The 18,759-nt window shown below is 52.4% G+C and overlaps 1 protein-coding gene across 1 annotated transcript in view; it reads left to right on the forward strand.

Moving 5' to 3' along the window:
• The first annotated feature begins 4,244 nt into the window (after positions 1-4,244).
• The window catches only part of FAT2 (FAT atypical cadherin 2), a 79,279-nt gene continuing 64,764 nt past the window's right edge, over positions 4,245-18,759 (forward strand). The window contains exon 1 of the mRNA XM_070570434.1: positions 4,245-4,409. The gene's annotated coding sequence lies outside the window, so the exon portion shown is untranslated. The remainder of the gene's footprint in view (positions 4,410-18,759) is intronic.

The following is an 18,759-nucleotide window of genomic DNA, read 5'->3' on the forward strand; positions in this document are numbered from 1 at the left end:
CCAGAGCCCCACTCGCCAGCACCTGCCCGGGGCCAGCCGACGGAGGGCTGGCTTGGCAGCAGATGAGCTCATGCTCACCGGCCTGGCCAACAAGGCCGGACGCTTCTCCTGGCAGGAGCCCGTCAAAACTGCCAGCTGGGGGCCAGGACGATCTGCAGGGCCCGGGGGTGCCCAGATGCCCACGGCCAGCGGGTCTGCTGAGTGTTTGATGACATTCCCGGGCACCCCAGGCAACGCCAGGGATGGCTGTTCCCACTCCTGCTGGGTCCCGTCTGTCAGCCACAGAGCTGACATCCCAGGCTCGGCCCCCACGGCCCACCTGCCTTCCACCTTCTGCTTCTCCCTCTCGGCTGCAGGCTGCAGCCCTCGCGGAGCCAGGTGGCCTCAGCCCCCGATGACTTCATCCTCCTTAAAGGCATCGTGTCCTTTTGACAGCCAGGCCTCTGGAGCCTTTCCTGTCCACAGGTCCACAGACCAGACTCCAGGGTCTCTCTCTGTACCTGTCTCCCAGTCCCACTCCCATCTTGCTGTGTGACCCTCCCCAGGGAGGATGCAGTGCAATGGAAGGGACCGCAGCCCTGCGAATGACAGTTTGCAGTTCATGTTCATTGAACACGTTGCCTCAGTGTAACCAGTCCAGCAGCCAACTGTCCCCAGTGAGCTGAATCTTCTCTTGAGACTGGCCTTCCAAGGTGGACCACACTCACTCGGCACCTCCTCCGGGTGCAGAACCCACGAGGGGCGGTAACACAGCAGTTCCCTCCGCTAGGGCGACCAACCGTCCCCGTTTCCCTGGGACTGAAAGCCCCACATCCTGGGAACCCCCTGAGTCCTGGGCCAACCCAGACGTCGGTCAGCCAACCCTGCACACGCACCTGTGACGGGCTGTCTCTGATGATTTGCGTCTATGAATAACCCTGAGACTTTAGCCTGCCCTGGAAGGAATTGAAGGGGTTCAATCTATTGAAATGAAAATAACACTATCTGTGCTTCCAGACTCTATGGGCTCCTGGAATTTGCCACCTGGTTAGAATTTTCATCGCTGCCCAAGTCCCTCATTTATGCTCTCCACCCCGTGGTAAATGTGGACAGCTTGCTCCAGAAAGAAAAACCTAGGAGGGCAGGAGAAACAACTCAGCCAGTCCACAGGGGAGAACACAGCTCTCCTCAGGCAAGCAGGAGGGTAGACAGCAACTATTGGGTAGGTCTTTCTTTAGAAGCCAACAACATCCTCATCCTCATAAAGACTATTAGAACTTTAGAACATCAGAGCTGGACATTAAAGATCAAAATTCAACACTTGCTTCATGGAGATAGGGGAACTGAGGTCCAGGCAGGGGATTCAGGAGCAGATACAATTCTTTTTAGTGCCTACGAAGTGCTGGCACCATGTAGGAAACACTGACGCCCCCACCCCCACCGGGGAGTCTGGTGTAATGGGTCCGGGGGGCCTGGGCGTCAGGAGATGGAGATGCTCCCCAGGTGATGCCAATGTGCAACCTCGGTTGAGAACCACTGGGTGACACAGAGATCCGTCCCTGAGGAGCTGAGATAGAGCGGGGCAGGAGCGGAGTGAGGAGAGGCACACATACAAGCAGAACACGGGGCAGAGGGGCCCACAGGAGGTTCAGCCAGAGGTCTGTGGGCAGGAGAGACCCAGGGCAGTGCAGCCCAGGGGTTAGGGGTTCAGACAGATTGGGGCTTGAAATGTAGCTTAGTCTAGACCGGTGACCTTGGGCAAGTAATTAAAGCTTTTCTGAGCTTCAGTCTCTTCATCTGAAAAATAGAGAAAGATAACAGCACCTAATCCTTTGTGGTGGTGTTCAGAGAAATGAGATAATCCCTGCAGAGGGCTGAATTGAGTGCCTGCCACAAAGATTAGCTATTGTTATTATTATTACTTCTCTCTCAGGTCAGGGGGGGTTACGGGGGTGGGGGGAGGTGGCTTATGGGCTATACCAAGATGGATCCGCACAATTGTAGCTGTCCAGGCAGCTGTGAGCTTCTCACAATGAAAAGGTTCCAAGCATGCTTGGGAGACACTGAGGAGTCTGATTTCCCTGCTGCCTGGGGGGCTGGAGGCCAGGAGATGGCCCAGGAAGGTCGTGGGGCCAGCCAGGAGAAGGACCAGCGCCTGAGTCAGGAGCGCAGGGGAACTGGGAGGAGGGGATGAATGTCGGTGGTGTTACAGGATTCTGCAGTCCATCCCAATCCTCATTTGGCCCTTTTCCCCCTAGGCTGCAGCAGTCCCTGTACTGGACAGGCTGGAGGCCAGCCTTAGCCTGGATGGGAGCTCGAAGGAAGACAGTCGCCTGCCACTCCGCACATGACTAGTCAAAGGGTTCAGGAGGCCCCCGGCCACCCTCCCTCCAGTTAATGCCTAATCGGCCCAGGCTCAGAGACTTGGGTGGCACTCAGCCGGGCGGATAATTGCTCAGGTCAGTCGTCCCATTGGAGCTGATCACAGCAGCTCCCGTCACGCTGCGAACCCCTTGGCCTCTCAGCCGGGGTAGAGGCGGCTTGTGGGAGGGAGGCCTGGGCGGTTCCTCCTGGTTGGGAGCTCCTCTGGATGTTTTGGGCGACACACCACAGCAGCCCACTTGACCCCTGTGGTCATCCTCGATGCTGGTGACAGATCCTTGAGGGCGGGGCCCCTAGTGGCTACAGCAGCTCCATGAATGAGCTTCCCCTGAGGCTGGGAAACAGCTAAGAACCTCATTACTCCTTCATAAGCAACAGAGCCAGAGTCCTGGCTCCCTTCTCCCAGGGTCCAGCCTGAACTAGAAAACCCTGTCTTAGCTGCAGACCCAGACCTCAGTTTTTGTCACATGGCAAAAGAAGCAGATCTGTTCTGAGTGGCCCCAGCCATTGTGAGCCCATCAAACAAATGGGGAAACAGAGATTTGGCAAATTTAAGTCATTTGCCTTGGGTCACATGGCTTATAATAACTGTAATAATAAAGATATGTAGAATTCTTGTTTATTAACCAGGCTCAAGGGTTGCAGCTCAGCTGAACATAAGGTAGACTTGCTAAGAGTCAGAACTGACATCTGGGAGAGGTAATGAGCTCCCTGTAATTAGCAGTGTGCAAGCAAAGACTCACTTATTTCCCAGGGAAGCTGCAGAGGGGTTGCAAGGCCTGGGGTGCTGCGGGTGGGAGGCATTGGACAGGATGATTGCAGAACTGTTTTTGGCTCTGTGGGGCAGGAACTATTTCATTTACCTCTATGTCCCCGGTGGCCCATACAGTGTCTGGAAAAGGGGAGGTATAGGGCCTCTGCCGTGTGTGCACACATGGAACAAGCAAATGAATGCCTCTATAACCAAAAAGCATAGCAACGGGGAGGAGGGAAGAGAGTTAATTCCTGTCTGACTCTCCTTCCATTAGAACACTCATTCTCGACACGGGGTGCACATTGCGACCATTTGGGGAGCCAGAGCAGAGAGGCACCCCGTAAAATGCGTCAAAACTAAGATGTCTTGCCTCCCGGCTTGTTCCCAGGCAGTGTGCTTTGCACTTTACACACGCACTCTGTGCTGTGAATCTGCACAACCATGTGAAGCAGGGATTCTTGTTAGCCCCATTTCACAGGTGGGGAAGCCAGAGCTTGGAGAGTGAAGTCACTTAGGGAGGAAGTCACAGCTCATAGCAGTAACAAGGAGAAGAATTATCTTATGGGGGCCTTTCCCTTCCAAGTGCCCTCCATCAACCTCTGTCTCATTTAATCCTCATAACAGCCTCCTGAGGTAGGAGTTATTATTGTCCCCATCTTTTCAAAAAAGGAAACTGAGGCTCAGATTAAGTAAGTCACTCAAGGTTACCGAGCTAGTAGGTGGCTGTGCCAGGGGTCTGAACCAGGCCTTGGGAGAGGGATGGTGTGGTTGCTGGTCTCAGACCTGCAGCTTTGGGGAGGAGAGTGGAGAGAACACTGGCCGGAGAGCTAAGCCACCTGGGTCCTTTCCCAGTCCCCTCACGGTCTCTGTGTGACCTCGGGCAAGGACTCTCTGTTTCGGGCCTCAGTTTATCCCTCTGTAAAACCAATCAGGGAGGTGGAAATGGGCCTGATTTCACAGCAACTTCCCAGCCGTCATCTTCCATGACTTGATTCCCCACTGTGCGTTCTGGGCCACAAACCAGTTGGCTTGCTCCCTCCCTCTCCGTGAGACAGCGAGCTGGCAGGAGGGGACGATCCGCCTCAATTCTCCCACCTCCTTTTCCCTCCTCCTCCTCCTGGGCTGGGACACACCTACTCCAACTTTCTCAGCAGCCTGTTTGGAGAGCGCGCGCCTTCCTGCTTCGCGTCTCTGCGCCTGCCTTTCCCCGGAGCTTGTCAGCCCCGAGAGCGGGTGAAAGGGGCTGAGCCCAGCGGCCCACCCCGGGGCCCCCTCCCCTACCTGAAGGGCACAGGTAAGAACTGCGGGAGGATGGGAAGCTGGGGGCAGGGGGTTGCAAGGTTAATCCATTCTTCTGTCTTGCCCCAGAGCAGGCTGGTCTTAGGGGCTCTTGGAAGGAAGAGAGGGAACCAGGAGATGGCTGGGGCAGGCATGGTGGGGGCAGGACAGGGACACCTGGGCCTTGGATCCCCTTGAATGAAGCCAGAGATGTAGCCAGCCCCAGCCTGGGGGCCGGGGATTGGGACCCAGGAATGGACAAGGAGAGCACTTTGATCTCCTGGAGGAGCAAGGTCATGTTTGCACGTGTGTGGAGTTGGACTCTCGTCCTTGGGAGAATGAAATTCCCTGCCTGGGCTTTCTGGGGATGAGGCTTCAGAGAAATGCGAGGACGGTGTCCTCCACGGTTTTAGGAGGCAGTGCTGGGGCCGGGGAACCACGAGGTGCCGGCTTCTTGCGTGAGTCCCCAGGGGCACAGGGACGCTATCACAGACAAAGCCACCTGCGGAGGAGGAGAAGGAAGGAGGGAGGGCCTGAGGGAGATCAGATGGCCTGGCCACCCTGGCTCTCATGCGACACTTTAAAGGCACCCAGGTTAGAACCTCAGCTTTCCTGGCTGTCAAATGGGGGTGCCGTGAAAGGCTGTGAGTCTGAGAGGCACCCGAGGTGCACCGGGGTGGGTGGGGGTGTGGGAGCAGCTCTCTCCCCCTGTCTTGGGGGAAGCAGGAATCCGATGCCTATCTTCAGAGGCAGGAGAGCTGGAGTGGAACATTGAGCAGGGCCACCAGGCCAGAGTTCAGCCCTCTACTGGGGGAGGGGGTGCTATTTGCCCCAGTGTGGGAGCAGCGGGGCCGTGCCAACCTTTGACAAGGGCTCAGAGAGGCTGCCTCTGTCCCCAGCCGCACTCCTGAGCTGACGGCCTGGGCTCAGGACAGAGGAGGGAGGCAGAGAAGCAGACTCAGGACTCGAGCACTTGTTGTCCGTCAGCTCCTTCTACGGATGGGGGGCGGAGGCTGAGTTACCAGTGCCCCCCACGCAGAACACTGCTAACAGTTATTATTACAGCTGATACTCACCCATGCTTCCTGCGTTCAGGGACTGGGCTGAGTATGCATGGTCATTTGAAAATTTTAAGTTTTCAAAGCAGGCTTTTGGAAATGGTGGAACGAGAATTTCATTACTCATGTCCCTGTAACTCACAGGCTGTGTGGCCTAAGACACTTCTATACCTCTCTGGGCCTCTTTCCCAACATATAAAATAAAAGTGGCTAGATTATTGTTAAGATCCATTCTTAATCGACTCACCCCAACGAGCCTGTTGGGTAGGCAGAGCAGGGATGTGTCTGCCGAGGGGCTCGCCATCCCACGGGGCAGAAAGAGGCCAGCTTCAGTTTCCCCCAGGCGCTCTGTGGAGCACAAGTTACACTCCTGGCAGGAAGGTGCTGAGTCCATGGTGGCCAACCTGATGGAGTGAAACAGCAAGGTCTCCTCTGCCATGAGCTCCCCAGGCCTCAGTTTCCTCATCTGTAACATGGAGGAGGAATTAGAGGGAGTCAAGGTCTCCCTGGCACTCCCTTCTGATGCCATGAGTCTTAGCGGCCTCCTTAAGGACTCCGGGAACCAGACCCGGAAGACACAGACATGCTCCAGCCCGTGTCGGCTGTGCTGGGCTTTCTACAGGGAGAGGCTGCCGGGCTCCCTCCACACCCACCTTCTGGGAGTTGGGCCACCAGCCTCCGCTCCCTGCACACCTTCCCTGGGTGCAACTGAACGCACCTTGGCCTGGGAGTTCTCCTTCCAGCTGCCCCATGACAGGCCACAGCACCGGCACTGCCACTGGCCAGGTGAGGCCAGGTGGGAGAGGACGTGGGGCAGGTGCCAAGCCTTAGAGAAAACTGGTGTGTGCTGGGGGCGACGGGGCTGGGGCAGTCGGGGACCTCCCTGCACCCCCTCGAGGGGCCCTGCCTTTGGGACCCTTCAGTACTACATGGGCCAAGCCTCTCGTGCTTCCTGGGTCCCCAGCACAAGCTGAGCTAGCTTTCTATGACTAACAGTACTGACGCTTACGTTTATAACGGGGTTTAGAGACAGGTTTACAAAGAAAAGTGTGGGTCCAAATCCTGCAGATTATTAGCTGTGTGACCTGGGCCTCAACTTCTCTAACCTCAGTCTCCTCATTTGAAAAAGGGGGCTAATAATAGTCCTTTCCTCAGAGATTGATGTGAGAATTAAATGAGCTAAGGCATGTCGTGCCCGGGCCTTATTTATCGCTTCCACAGTCATCACTAATAGGCTCCTGTCTGCTTCCCCTGGGGTGTCTTCCTGAGCAAGTCATAACTCTAACTGCAGTATTCCTTATTGTGTATTTTTTGTTTGACGTCGTCTCTCCCACGAAGTGTTGCTCGCTGCTCCGGCCCCCGTGTCCGGCACGGTGCCTGGCGCGTTAAAGCAGCCTTGTGTATCTATGAGAGAATGGATGGATCTTTGTTTCTAATTCATGGACGAGAACGGTCACTCAGAGGGACTAAGCATTAGCCCAACCCAATCATAGATAAGAGTCGGGAGTCAGAGGGTCCCTAAAGATCATCGAATCAGACAGATGGAGACACCGAGGCCTCACCAGAGAAGGCTGACAACTTGACTGAGGTCACACAGCAAGGGAGTGGGAAACAGGACTACTGTGCAGATCTTCTCACCTTCCTCCGTCTCCCTCTCCCTGGCCCTGCTCAGGAGAGGGCCCTTTTCCCTATGTGGGTGCTCAGCCTCGGAGGCCAGTGAATCGTACCCCCCGACGTCTCCTGGAGGCAATTTGGGATCAACAACAAGGTTGATCCCTAGACTGTAAGCTTCCCTTCAGGGGACAGGGGACACAAACCTCATCAATCAGACCACTTGGCACAACCAGAGAGACCTACAAATAGAATATATGACTACATAGCGGGGGACTTTGGGGAGAAGAAGAAGAAGAAGAAAAAGAAGAAGGTTGGCAAGAGATGTTAGCTCAGGTGCCAATCTCTAAAAAAAAACCAGACCCCTCCCCCAACACCCACCAACACATGCACATGCACGCACACGCACAAGCATGCACACGAGCACGCGTCACTTCATCACTATTGCCAGCGAGTCAGCAGGTACCTGTCACTGTACAAATGCAAAGGTCCTCAGGAGCTCCCTGAAGTCTCCCTTCAGGCCTTATTGGACCCATTTTACAGGCGGAACCATAGATTTTGAATGATTTGCCTAAAGTCAGTAGCCGGTTTGTGATGGTGTCCTAGGTCGGTGTGCAGCCGACAGGGAGCCATTTCTGGGCATGGGATAGATTTAAACGTCGGAAGGAGAGCTCTGACTTACTGAGCCCCTCGTGCGCCTGTCCCCAGGTTAGACCGTTTCACGTACGCCTTCTCTTCTACTCCGCACCACTGCCCTGCGGGTCAGCTGTCACAATCCTCTACGGCTTCTTTTTGTTGTTGCTATTGCTGTTTTCAGTGTGGAGACGAACAGAGACTCGGTAAAGCTAAGCCACGTCCTCCAGTCACACGGCTTCTGTTCTCTAAACACTTAGTTCAATAGACATTTAATGAGCACTTACGATGTGTCGGGAGCCCAAAGATTCACAGTTGACGGAGGCAGGCCTGTAAGTGCACGGCTTCATACCTTGAGGTGGGCGGTAACATAGAGGAAAACTCGGGCTGGCATGGGGCCCAGAGGAGCCATAATTAGTCCAGTTATGGAGTCAATGAAGGAAGGCTTCTCGGAGGAGCTGGCACTGAACATCAGTTTGAAGACTGAATAAGGCTTAAATGAGGAAAGAAAAGTGGGAAAGGCAATTCAGAAATAGAAAGTAGCATGTGCAAAGGCACAGTGGTTGAAAAAAAAAGAAAACAGCAGGTGAGGCAGGAAACTCTCAGCTGGATGGGGAACGTTTGGAGAGGTAGGACAGGGCTGGGTCATTGAAGCCCTTGTATATTAGGTCAAGGAGTACGGCTTTTTTAAAAAATGTAATTTACATATAATTTTTTATTAATGGGAAATTATAGAAATACATAAAAGCAGAATGGTATAAAAAAAACCCCATCACCCAGCTTCAACAATTACGTTTCCTCTATACCCCCACCAATGCTTCCCCTATCAGATTATTCGGAAACAAATCCCAGACATATAATTGCATTTGAAAATGTTTCCATATATATCTTTAAAACATTAGGGCTTCAGAAAATCACCATAGGGGTATGGCTTTTATTTTGTAAAGATTGGAGGACCATGTCAGAGGAGTTTAAATCAAAGCGTGCCTTGGCTAGGTGTCTTTAGCTGTGGGGTGCAGCAGAAATTTAAGGAGGGGGGTCGGAGTGGAAGGTTCAGATAGCTCATTGTCTCTTTCTTGGTCAGTCACAGTGCCTGATAGTCCACCATTACCCATTGATTAACAAATTACCTCCTAAAATCCACCTCCTCCTGAGGTGAGGCCTTAAGCATTCTCCAGTTTGAAGCCCGCAGAAGAGAAAAATCCCTGCCCTGACCCCCTTCCGAGACTTTTTCCGTTCCTGAGACTAGAGCGGCCCCTGCAAGGCGACCTGAGCGGCAGGTAAACGGCAGCTGTCCGTCCCCCAGCAGGAGGCAGGGCGCCCACAATGGAGAATTCTCCAGGTCCCAGTTCCCGTTTGGCTCCGGTGCCACAGCAGTTGGCGTCGGTGCCAGCTGAGCAGGATGGTACATGCCAGCTGTGGGGTAACGTCAGCATGCGGGTGCGTGTTGGCCCACGTGTGCTCACGTGTCCCAGCTCAGAGCTGCCGACTGTCCCTTCAGCAGCCCCTTCCCTCTGGGTCCTCCCAGCAAATGCGAGGCTGGGTGGCACAAAATGCATCGTTTAGACACCTAGAAGTTTAGCTGGGGGCCGTGGCACAGCTCGAGCCCAGTGTGCACCGAGGTTGGGCGCATGAGCCCTGGAGCTAGGGGGCTCGAGTTCTAGTCCTGGCTTTCCGGCTGTCTGTCTCTGTGACCTTGGACACATCATTTCACCTCTCTGAGGGGTGGAGGGGTGCTTAGTGCTATCTACCTCACAAAGGTTCATCCATGGAAAGCTTTTAGCATAGTAGTCGGAACATATTAAGAGTTCACTAAACATTAGCTACTATTACAGCTTTGGGGGCTCCTGAAGTCTTGGGAATTGACTCAGAGAATCATAACATAGAAAATTCAGATCCTAGAATCTTAAACTCTTGAAAGTATATAAATAGTAGAACCCTACTGGATTCCTACTATAACTGTACTCTATGCAAAGATTGCTTGTACAGTGTCTCTGACAAATGGTCAGCCTTTTTTTTCTTTTTGTAAACATTCAAAACCAGAGGGCATCAATTGTAAGTTACAGCTTGACGGATTTTTACAAAGTGAACGTAGACGTGGCTAACCAGCAACCGGAGCGAAAAGCAGACATCACCAGCCCCTCAAGAGCCCTCCGGATGCAGCCAGGACCCCTCAGCCCAGTGCAGCTGTTATCTGGCCAGGCAGGCCCTTCTCAAATACGTCTTGTGGGCTTGGGTACCATTGTTAGGAGAACTTTAATTATTAGAGAGGTTCAGTGAGTTATTTGGAAATTGCTAAATTAAACTTTACATCATTTTGTTTTTACTGTCGTATTTCAGTGGTAGCCTAGTTTAGAGCTGAGCTTCCCAAATGCCTAGGGCTATTTTTTTAAAAATACAGATTTCTCAGCCCCATCCTCAGTCTGCAAAATTAGAATGTGGGGTCTGAGAGTGAGGCCAGGGACTGTGTATTTCTCCAAGCTCCAAGGGAACTCCAGGTGAGGTCCAGCTGGATTGGGAACCACGGGACTAGTGGTTCGGCGCTCACACTCAGCTCTGACAGACCAATTGTTCGAATCAATGCTCCATGCTTACTGGCCATTGACCTTAGACAAGGCACTTGGACTTTCTGACTGTCAGGTTTTTCATTTGTAAAATGAGAATTAAATGATACCATCTACTTCTTTTGGTGGTTGAAGGGCTCTGAGTCATCCACAGGGCGAGTTCTCACGAAGTGATAGGTGATACTGGGAAGAGTTCATCTGTGGTGTAGCCAGGTGAGTGGTGAATTTGGCACCTGAAGCCTTGTCTTTGAGTCCTTACTGGGTCGCTTGCTAGCAATATCACCTTGGACAAGTCTTTTGATCCCCATCTCTGGGCCTCAACTTCCCCATCTATAAAATGAAAATACTCCTTGCTCCCCTCGTAGAGTCTTTGAGGGGACCAAACAAGAAAATGGCCCAGAAGACTGCTCCGAGGACAGAAAATTGCTGCATGAAGTAAGCCCAATGAACTGGAACTCAGCTGAACCTGGGAACCCTGTGGAAAGTGGGCTCGCCATTGTCCTTGCGGTTCTGTGGAGGGTGGGTCTGGTGAGGTGGGTGTGGGGAAGGGGACTGCTGAGGCATCGGGTTTCCACAGCCCCGGTGTGCCTTGGCTCAGCTCCCACACTTCGTGGTTTCTGAGAAGTGTCTCCTTCCTGGTTCCAGGGGCAGGAAGAGTCCAAGATCCCATAGCCGTGAAATCTCGCACAATTTGCCATAGTCAGAATCTCTTAGCATTTAAACGTCTTCCCTCTTATTAAAAGTCTTCTTTGAAATCGTTTATTAGCATTTTTAGAAAAGTTTTTAATGAAGTACAATATGCATGTAAAGCCCACCAACCATATGTGTGCAGCTCAAGGAACTTTCCAGAAACTAACCCCTTTCCAGATAAAGAAACAGAATATTACCATCCTTGCAGAGATCCCATTCATGCCCTTTTCAGTCACTAACACCCCCTCGCCCCCTCACAAGGGTAACTTTATCCTAATCTAATCCATAGATGAGTTTAGCCTGCTTTTAAACTTTATATAGTTGGAACAGTAGAGTATCTGTATTTGTCTGTGACTGTCTTACCTGGCATTACGTGAGTGGGATTCATCTGCATTGTTGCCTAGAGCAATGTCTCATTTTCTCTGCTGTATACTATTCCATGAGATGGCCATGCCACAATGCACTTATCCGAACGGCTCTTGATGGACATTTGGGTTGTTTCCAACGCGGGGCTGTTATGAACAGCGCCACTCTGAGCATTCTCGGAATGCTTTCGGGAATGTTTTCGGAAGCATATGTACGCACTTCTGTTGTGCATACACCTGAGAGTGGCATGGCTGGGTCACGAGGCGTGTGGATGGAACCTTTTTATTTTCAGTTTCAGTTCTCTTCATTGCAGGTAGAACGTGGCTCTCGGCGCTGTCTTTATCTGGGAGACAGACAGACCTGTCCACAGGAAGGTAAACAGTTGCCTCTGGGGTTTGAGATGCTGCTGAACTGAGAGACTTGCAGACTCAGAGACTTCCGGGTGAGAGTCAGGCGCCAATGAGAGCTGTTGCTTTCCCTCTCCTGTCCGCTCTTCTGTTCGTCTTTAGAGATAACCTTGTGTCTGCTTCACCTGATGGCTGATGTTCTCCCCTGAGTGGTCAGTGGGCCACCCACAGGGGAAAACGTGAGCTCTGATCCCACTGTAGTCTCACTAAATCAGACTTCCTGACGATGAGGCTGCGGTTTTTAATACACCGACATTTGAGAATCACTTCTCTAGCCTAAAAACGTGAAGACTGAGGTCTTTTCCTAACTTCCCCACCCCCTCCTCACTGGGGCCTCGGAGTGGCCACAATTGGGATATCAACTGTGAAAGGAGGCGTAGAGGAACGCAGGATCCTAAAGAAAGAGATTACCTTCTTCAGCGGATTCCAAACACCCATCACAGCAAAGTCACCCCAGGGAACTTGTTAAACGTCTATTCCTGAGCCCCACTCCCAAAGATTTTGATTCAGTAGCTCTAGGGCGGCGCTGGGAATACGTATTTTTAACCCCCAACCCCACCCGGTTAGGGAATTCCCAATGGGGAGACCCGCTGATTCAAGTCAATGGCCAGTGTTGTCCAGCGGCTCTGTGGAGTCTGTGTCTGTGTGGCTGGGTGGAGCACGGAGCTACAGTGGGCAAGAGGAATCTGTGTGGACACAGCCCGGGGGCTCGAATGTGGATCTCGAGGGCTTGGCCTGGAACCCACAAGCAGAGGCTCATTTGCATCTCATTAGTATGCACCTTGATGATCCCAAATTGCCCCTAACCCCTCTCCTGTCTGTGGCCCTGCAGTCAGGTTCAACCAGCTCGACTCCAGGACCAGTGCCTCAGACAGCGGAACTGCCTGTCTTGCCCCACTGCTGGGACCCCGCTTCCTGCTTCCCGAGGCCTGCCCGCCTGCTGGCTTGGTCCTAAGCTGTTCTGCCTGGAGAGGATTGCACTCGGACGGACAGACAGCATGGCTGGGCTGGGCCAGCGGGAGTGGGATCGAGAGGGAGGACTGGAGATAGAGTGTGTGCTGAGAATCTGTGTTCGCCGGCTTAAGAGGACCCGTGATTATAGGATCTCTGTGTGGGGGTGGCATCATACGACCATCCCCTGTCCAGTGCTCTTTCCGACCCTCGGGCACGGGGAGGTGGGTCAGGGAACTGTTAGACACAGATGAGCTGAGTTTTAATCCTGGCTTGGCCACATACTGGCTGTGTGAACTTGGAAGTTAGGTCACCTCTCTGAGTCTCATTTATCCCATCTGCAAAATGAGGATAATTATAGGGTTGCTGTAAGCAAGTTTGAAAACAATGGTGCATGCCAACTGCTTAGCACAGGGCCTGGCCCACGGCAAATGTTCAAGAAACGGCTGTGACCAGTGCTGTGCCCCTGGAAGCATGTTCTGCTCTCCAAACCTCCCTGCCGTCAGGGCGTCATCTGACGACAGCTCCGGGGAGGGTTAGCTCAGCGAGGCAGGAGAGCAGGGACTGGTCCCGATTCCCTGACGGACTAGTGGAGGCCCCATAAAATGAGGGAGTTTGCTCCGAGTCTCCCTCTGGGCCCCGACTTGGCCCTCCAAAATGGTACTGAGGCCCCATGGCGCTGAAGATGTAGCGGCTCTGGTCCCTGAATCTCCTTCATCCCAGCGGCGGCCATGAGGGCTCCGTGTGAGGCACTGTGCAGACTGTTTCAGGCCCTTTGTCCTAACTGATCCTCACGACCGCCGGATGATTGCCTTCCCCAGTGTATACCTCGAGAGACCGAGGCTCCATCAGGTTCTAGGATTTGCTCAAGGCCCTACAGTCAGCAATGGGCCAAGGCAGGACTCAAATGGAGGCCACCTTTCTCCAAGCCTGAGCCTGTGACCGCCTTGTTATGTGGCCCTGACCGTAGCCTCCCCATCCCCTGGGGGCCTGAGTTAGAGCCAGACCTGGCTGGGAGTGGCCCTGGGTGGCCCACAGTCTCAGGCACAAGGAACAAGGAGAATCTTCCATCTCAGCAGCTTCTCAGAGCCAGCTGAGAGGAATTGCTTCCCGTCACTGTGGCCACAGGGCCTGCTGGCTCCCAGGAGGGCAGCCGATGGGTCCTGGATAGAGAGGGGAAGCATGCGGAATGGCTTCCTCGTACAAATCACATAGGATGGGGCCCGGAGAGGCCACCCCAACACGTCAGTGGCAGAAGAAAAGGGATCAGAAGACCTGTGTTGTGGTGGGGTGTCCGCCACATTCTCTCCCTGCCCGCTGCACGTGCGCCCCTCTGCTCCCTTGAACGCTCAATGAGATCTCAACTGTGAGCTCTCAGTACCCACAGTGGGGAACAGGGTGACCAGAATAGAAATTATTCTTATTATTTTAATGCTGCTCAAGCCGCTGCTTGAGCTTTGCTACAAGTCGTTTCAAGGAGAAAAGGAATGTCACAAAGACCCACAGGGGAGTGTGTGTGTGTGTGTGTGTGTGTGTGTAGAGGGTATGGGCAGGGACCAGCACACATACAGAGAAGAGTTCTCTCATTCCACACAGATTTTTTGAACACCTATTGTCAGAGTAATAACATTACTATAATTATTACAATAGTAATAACTGAAAGTAGTAATAGTAATGGCATTACCTACTTTCTGTGTGCTTGGCATATGCTCAGTGCTTTCCATGCATAAGCTCATTAAATCGTCCAGGGAGGTAAGCATTGTTAGCCTCATTTCACAAATGAGGAAACTGAGGCTCTGGCAGAGGAAGCCAGGACCCTAGGTGCAAGCAGAGGCGGGATGGAGAGCAGGGCTGACGGAGGCCTGGCTCCTTCCCGCTGCACTAGGAGGACCACGGCTTTGTGGGGTCCTGAGGAGTCCCGGTTGGAAGAGGAGCTGGGTTAGGTGGAAGCAACATGGCCAGAGCAAAGCACCCAGGACAGGGAGACTGGGTTCTGGTTCCAGCGGTGTCACCGCCATGCTGAGTTCGCCCTTGTGCCCCGGTAGGACCTGGAGGAGGTGCTGTTCCCCCTGTTTTGTCCCCATGCTTCCAATTGATAAAGGCCATTGGATGCCCTGCTGGGCTGGAGATGGTTTTGATCTTACAGACCCCTCTGGCCAGAGAGCCCTAGAAGTGGTGGGGCTGGAGTCCCCCCTTCCCTCTGGTCCTGGGGTCCCCGCTGGTTTAGGGAGTTTTCAGCTCCAAATGCAAAGCTCGTGGATCCGTACAGACAACCCTGAGAGGGAGGGACCTCTTCTCTGGGGCCTCAGTGAGTGTCGGGTCTGCAAACTTGAATGGCTGCAGCCAGGGTGGAGCCTTTGGGGTGACGCGGGCCCAGTGTGTGGACACCAGGCCATCCTGGATGCTAGTTTCTTCACTGTTGGGATAGAGACGTGGGTACAGAATGAGTGTCTCTTTGATGAGAAAACTGACCTTGGTGATAAAGGGCAGCTGAAACAGCCTCAGTGTCTGCGAGGCCTTGGGGACGGAGAGCGCGGCCCTGGCTCTTTAGTGGGGCAGCCAACCCTCAACTCCAGCCATTGTGCCGTGGGAACACAGATGCTGCATCCTCCAATTTCTTAAAGAGAAGCTGGAATCTAGATTTTTGAGTGAAGCTTCCCAATGTTTATACGTTAACAACTAACTAAGTTGGAAACCATCAAACAACAAACCAACATATCGTGGGCCCAACAAACCTAACCGCAGCCTGACAGCCCGTGTCCCACCAGCTGGCCACGTAGATGGTCTTGAAGGGTTCTCAGATTTGATGTCCAACCCAGGTCCCTCTCTCCTTCTGCTTCTCGTGTAACCATCATATAAATCCTGCAGTGGTGTCCCACCTCACTGCTAGTCTTTCCTGTGGCCTGAATAGCCCTGGGCCACCTCCCTGACCTTGCTAGAATGCCTCTCTCCTTGCTCCCTCTTGTCTATCTGCTTGACCTCCTTCCTCCTGCCTCAGGCCCTTTGCATGGCCTGTTTCTTCTGCCCGGGACTCTTTCTCAAGATGGCTTTGTGGCCCTCCCCCTGCTCAAATATCACTTTGTCATATAGGACTCCCCTGACCACTTTCAAAAACAGCATCCCCCCCACCGCCCCATCACTCTCTGACCCTGCCTTGCTTATTTTTCTTCATATCACTTTTCATCACCTGATAAGTGTCTATTTTTTATTTAACATCTCTGTCTCTCTGCCACTAGAATACAATCCCCACAATAGCAGGGATGTCGTCTGTCTTGTTCTCTGTTGTAGAACGCCCTCACAGTATAGGCTGTCGATAAATAAGTAGTGGATGAATGAATGAATGGCTTGGGCAGAGGAGATCCAGAAACAAAGCACTTTCTCATCGTGCCCCACTTCGTCCCTGTTCTTCCTCAAGCTCAGGTGCCTGGGATCCCTCTGTTCCCCTCAAATATCTGTCTTCCCAGGGTCATATTGTGATTTCGAGGGCCCAGGTATTTCAGCCTTTGTGAGCCCCTTCCTCCATGGAAAAAATAGTAGAAATATATTTAATGACAACATCGGTATAAAGATGAATATATTGTTATAGATGAAACATTTTCTTCAACCTAAAACTTTGTTTTCTTTCTTCTGAATTTAAGAGAAATTAAAAACCTTCTATCGAAACATCACCCCTAAAAGTACCGTGGGCCCTGGGCATGCCCGCTACGCGAGCGGGTAGGCGGACGGCATCCTCTTCTGAACCCCACGCATCCTTGGCTCCTGCGCCCCACTCTCTGGAGCTGTGCTGTCCCCTGTGTAGCTGCTAGTCACAGGTGGCTGTTTACGTTTAAATTAGTCAAGGTTAAATAAGATGACAAACTCACTTCCTCAGTTGTACCAGCCACATTTCAAATGCTTGATAGCCCCACGTGGCTAGTGGCTTCCACACCGCACGGCTCAGATAGAGAAGGTTTCCATCATTGTAGAAAGTTCCTTTGGAGAGGCTGCTCTGGAGAATCGGTTCCAGCTGTTCCAGCCCTCTCAGAGTCTCTTTTCCTTGAATATTTGTTCCTATTCTGGATCCACTGCCTACTAGGTGGGTGGACCCGGGCAGAGCCTTCCAAGTCCTTGCCATGGATTGACTCATGCAGCCTTCTCAACAGCTGCATGAGATAGGTGCTATTATCATTTCCCTTTTTCTGGAACCGGAGAGGTTAGATAACTGCCCAAGGTCACACGGCTGGTGAGTGGTAGAGCTGGGGTTTGAAAGCAGGTCTATCTGACTCCACAGGCCACTTTCCTACTGTTAATTCTACGCAGTGCTACACCCCTCCCCAAAGACCAAGTGAGATCGTGCATGCAGACATTTTTTGCAAACGTATAGGCTAGCCTACAGACATAAGACAGTGTCATTTTTGTCATCAATAATAATAATCAGAACACTGATAAAGAAGGGGACCCCAAGTGCCAGCTCCCTTTCCCAGGTCCTAGACAAGGACTTCCTCTTCAGCCATTTCTCTTCCCTCTAATTCCATCTCGGGCAGGCCTGGCTCTTACAGACAGCGCTCCTGACAGCCTGTCAGTCCACAGTGGTTCTGGCTTCCATGTGCCCAGCCACTCTTGGTCCTAATAAGGTGTCACCCTCCATCGGTACTGCCTGTGCTTTCACCCATTGTATCATCTGTTTTCCCTGCAGCCCTAGGAGTAGCTATTATTATCTCCATTTTACAGACAGGTACATTGAGGCTCAGAGGAGGTTCTGTGGCTTTCCCAAGGTCATATGACCCATCAAGGGCTCAAGGCATCGGTCCTTTCCCTGCTCTTATCCAGTTCTTTGTCTTATTTTTGTTACATGAGAAGCCAGCAGTGGCTGCCTACAAACTAGCAAATGACTCTAGTGTTCATGCAAGTTTCTTAGAAGCACTTTAAGTCTGCCTACCCACAGGGAATTCCAGTTGGCTTAAACCAACTGGAGCTGGTGTCGAGCCCAGTTCACTCCAGAGTGAGAGTCTTGAATGGGCAGATCCCCCTTTTGATCTCATGACAGATTACTCTTTCCAGCATGTATTCTGTTCTGGTCCTGCTTCTTCTCAAAAACCTTCAATGGCTCCCTACGACTTAGGGGAAAAATTATTTCAGTAGCTAAAGACTTCCTGTCTGGCAGGTACCTGGAACGTCAACATTCTCCCGCTTATGATTTTAATTCTGGTTCAAGGGAACCATCCCTCCTAATTCCCCCTCCCTGGTCCACCCTCCACCTCCCAGCTTTTGTCAGAAACAGAATATATTTAGGCTTCTTTCTTGGGAGCTGCAAGAGCCAGCCCTAACACTGGATGCCTGAGGCAGAGGCAGTGTGTGTGGGTGGTGGTGGTGGGTGGGTGTCAGAAAATAAATATTGAGGGCACCCAAATCCATGGCAACTTCACACACAGATTTTCGGGAGAGGCTGGACATTCTCCAATCCAGAGGAATGAATCCAGCGGCTCTTTCTTTCTTGAAAGACTCTCTAAACTTTTAAAACCATCTTGTATCTCGTTGCTTCTCCGCAGATCCCAGGCAATCCAGAGCACCCACTAGATTCAGGAAATCAGGCACTGCTTCCAGTTCAGCCTCCAGCTTCCCGGGCGGCCTTGGGGGTGCCATGCAAATCTCGGTTTCCCTTCTCTGAGAAATGGGAGTAAAAGGGCAGATGTGTTTCCTAGGAGTATTATGTGGGCTATGAATTAACGTCTGTGACACGACCAAGAAAAGGGACTGTGTTGGGCCGTGTGGGAGAGCGTCGTTGCCGATCTGTGCCTGGGGACTTCTGGGCGTGATGGGGAGGAATTTCAGCTCCAGAAACAAAGCGTGACATTTTCGACAAATCTGGTAGGAGCGTCCTTAGTGGAAGTTTGATTCAAGTTTGAATTCCTTTGAGCACATCTGGTTTCCTGTAGAAAGGACAGAAGTGGTCACAGGCATAGGCTCCCAGAGCTATAATGCCCGAGCCACTGCACAGGGACGATTGTAAACACAGATCGTGGAGCAGTAGACTCATAGCGCATCCAGCCACGTCTTAGAAGCTTTTATGATGGGACACAGAACGTTAGGCCAGCAGAGCCCCGGCC

The sequence above is a fragment of the Equus przewalskii genome, chromosome 13, assembly GCF_037783145.1.
Source record: "Equus przewalskii isolate Varuska chromosome 13, EquPr2, whole genome shotgun sequence".
In the NCBI taxonomy this organism is placed as follows: domain Eukaryota; kingdom Metazoa; phylum Chordata; class Mammalia; order Perissodactyla; family Equidae; genus Equus; species Equus przewalskii.